This window comes from Nannobrachium achirus, assembly GCF_963921795.1.
Source record: "Nannobrachium achirus genome assembly, chromosome: 3".
In the NCBI taxonomy this organism is placed as follows: Eukaryota; Metazoa; Chordata; class Actinopteri; order Myctophiformes; family Myctophidae; genus Nannobrachium; species Nannobrachium achirus.
Genome location: NC_137812.1, coordinates 7,581,307 through 7,584,550, shown reverse-complemented (window position 1 = coordinate 7,584,550; position 3,244 = coordinate 7,581,307). Strand labels below are relative to the sequence as shown.

At 39.4% G+C, this 3,244-nt stretch overlaps 1 long non-coding RNA gene across 1 annotated transcript; it reads right to left on the bottom strand.

Annotated features, from left to right (window-relative positions):
* Nucleotides 1-560: 560 nt before the first annotated feature.
* Nucleotides 561-2,162, bottom strand: LOC308281226. The gene is made up of 5 exons (XR_013961824.1): nt 1,918-2,162; nt 1,360-1,464; nt 1,117-1,235; nt 885-1,020; nt 561-630 (listed from the first exon to the last, which is right to left on the bottom strand). It is a non-coding gene; the product is annotated as an uncharacterized lncRNA (long non-coding RNA).
* Nucleotides 2,163-3,244: the final 1,082 nt, after the last annotated feature.

Sequence of the window (3,244 nt, the reverse complement as noted above, 5' to 3'; positions counted from 1 at the left end):
ATCTTGTACCTTCTTGGAAACCTTTTTACAGGTTGTAAAAAGCAACATGTAGATCTTCTTCAAACACAAAATAAAACCCAGTCAGATCTGCAATAAAACATTTATTAAAACTGAAAAAAAAAAAAACATGAGGTCACACCCTCCAACAAGTTATCCATTCACTGTAGTATAGAATGAAAATAAAGAATAATATATTTACATTTTTAAAAGCGCACATAAAAAAGTAATTCCTTCTTTGAACAAATGAGACAACTCACAGAAAGGCAAACAAGTTAAGGAGCAGTTGGATTAATGCCAAAAGTCCAATGCAGAAGGTCTGAAGCAGTAAGTATCCATGAGGAACTGATGGCTGGAATGCAGCAACATGACAATCTGGCAGGGAACAAAGAACACGTATAAGTAGTGAATGGATTGTTCTAAATCTTAAAATACAAAGAAAAAACATTATTTATTTATTTTTTGCACATATTTATGCTCAAACATAAATCCTAAACAAGTCAGAAGTTAATTCACACAAATGCTAACTTTATCTTTCTGCCTTCAAGCCTAAAGTTACCTTTAAATGAATTCCAGTGTGAAGCAGGCTTGATCCTTGAATAGCAGTTTGTAATGTGCTGCAGCCTTGTGTTACTGTAAGGAATACAAATACAATCAGACCCAATATTAAGTCACTCTTACCTAGTAATTACTTAAAAATACAAACAAATGTTATACAGGCATAAATAGTGTGCACTTTGAAGTTCAAAACAGCACTTCCATGAGGAACAGAACAGTATCTATACCAGACAGTCTGGCTCTTAGCAAGCAGAACTATTTTAACTTTACAAATATCCAATAAATACTTCCAATTTTGAGTACATGCAATGTAGAGTGGATAAAGTCACCTGTAAACACAGTTGGGATGTCTGGAAGGCCATCTTAATCCTCCAACTTGACTTGACTGTACTTTGCAGTGCTGAATACTGGTTTTCTGGCATATACCACATGGACTCCAGTGGTGTGAATCTCCAGATATTTTCTCTAGATTTAAGCACATTAACAAATAAACATTAAGAAATATCCCTGAATGGCAATGAGGGACAAGTGTTTTCCCTGCTGCTTGAAATGTTTATTTACCTGACAGGTCTTCAGAGCAGGTCTCGTAGTGCCACCGCCTTTTTGTGCATTTATATCTAGATGTGCTCTGGAGCAGTACATCCAAAACAGGGCTCTGGCATTATCATCCAATGACCCACCTGGGTAGAAGGAAAGATGGTATAAAAGAAGCAAAACAGGATGTCACACAAATAGGGTTGGATACACTGCTTAAAATGGATTAGTTGAATAACTGAGAAAATATTTTGAGAGCATAAAATATACCTTTGGTTTTGAAAGTACATAAACAATCTATGCATATGTAGTGCAGCATTCCATTCAAGTCATCCAAGAATCTCCTGCTTCTCCTCCTGCTTCCTTGCACAAGCCCTGGTAAAGATAATGACAAAATAACAAACACATTAACCAGCCAGTATTGGTTTTGTACCTTCACACCTTTAAAGGAACATTTATGTACCCTGCGTGGCAACATTGTACCTTATTGATCTGTGCAACTCTAAAAGAACATGTCTGTACATGTCTGAGTGGCTACTTTATACTTACCCTCCACTACATTTAACAAGGAAATGCTATACTTTTAAGTTAATTCATTTATGTGAACCACCTTTTTTAGTGTACAACTAATTATTCACTCTTTGGGATAATGTCAAATGTATGCCAAGATGCCCTTACATTTAGTTAGTTATTCATTCCAACCTGCTAACTCTAACCTGATAACATAAGCTGCTAGCAGCTGACCTTTCAAACAGTTAGCACTAAACAGCACTTGAGATTAAAGTTTTGACCAATTTGGAAGAAAATAAAACACAGAGTTTTTCTCACCTTTGCCTTGCAGTCTTCCACACCTTTCAGATTTCACAGGACTTTGAGAAAAAATAGATAATTCAAATGTTCCATGTCAGCCATGTAGCTCTTGGCTCCAGACTCCAGTCCAGCAAGTAGTTAGCTGGCATGTTGAGTCACAGTCAGAATAACTTCTAGTTGTAAGTGCTTCTTACTCCAATGAGTACATTTTATGACTAATCTCAAGGTACAGTAGGCTAAACATGTTTGCTCTCTAAGCAAAAGATAAATCTCTCACTGTCTTTTCCCTCACAAACTACATCTGACTGTTGGCATTTCCCCCCATAAACAGTAGCTCCTCCTCCTGGTCAAAAGGGTACAAATATGTACCTTAAGTGGCCAACAATGATTTTGTACCTTTTAAAATGCAATAAGGGTCCACAGTTGTCACCATAAGGGCCATTTAAGTACCTTCTACCAATCACAGGGTACTGTTATGACAAATGGACCTTTTAGGGTACAGAAACGTACCCTTATTTCTCTGTGTGTGTGTGCGCTGTCGCCCGTCGGGAAAGAAAAGCAGAAAGAGAAAGCACTAGCCTACAAGTTAAACCATGAACTGTTAAACCATGAAAACAAACCGAAAATGACTTACCGCTGTTGATAGAAAATAGCCTAAAAGTATTCCTTTATCCCTGACTTTTGTTTCGATGTTATAGATTCCTTGGCACTGCTTGTGCACTGCTGTGCCTGCTTGACGTGCCATTAATGTGAATATTAAGCCACAAGCGTTTCAGCCATGTTGATTATTAAATAATTAAAATAATAACGTGCGCTGCGCTGCATGTCTCGCTCATCATTCTGCACGTTTATGCGCCTGGAAAATAGCAGATCTACAAGCTCACAACGCGTCGCGGATGCAAGGTCAGTGTGAGCTTGTAGATCAGCGACACAGGTCAATTGATATGCAAATAGGCTTGTTTGTCTTGTCGAGGTGTGGGGGGTGCGAGACCCAAGACCACTGCAACAATGTTCCACACTGCGCTGTCGCGCGTCATTGACACCAACTTTCGTGCCTGAATTTATTGGCAACCACCATCAGCAATGTCGCATAGTTGATGACACTATGTGCATACCGCCACCTATAGGACCGGGCTGTATAGTGCTAGTGATCTCCAGGGAGGCCAGAAGGTCTGCCAATGTGAATGCTGGCCAGCGTGAACCAGCAACCGGTTTCAGAATCAGTTCTAATCAAACGGATTGCAGTGTGAATCCGCCCTGTATGACCCGCCTTAACTGGCCTGACTGAACGCTTTCCAGATTTGCAAGTAGTGGGCCCGGATTCAGGAAAGGTTTGGAAACGCTG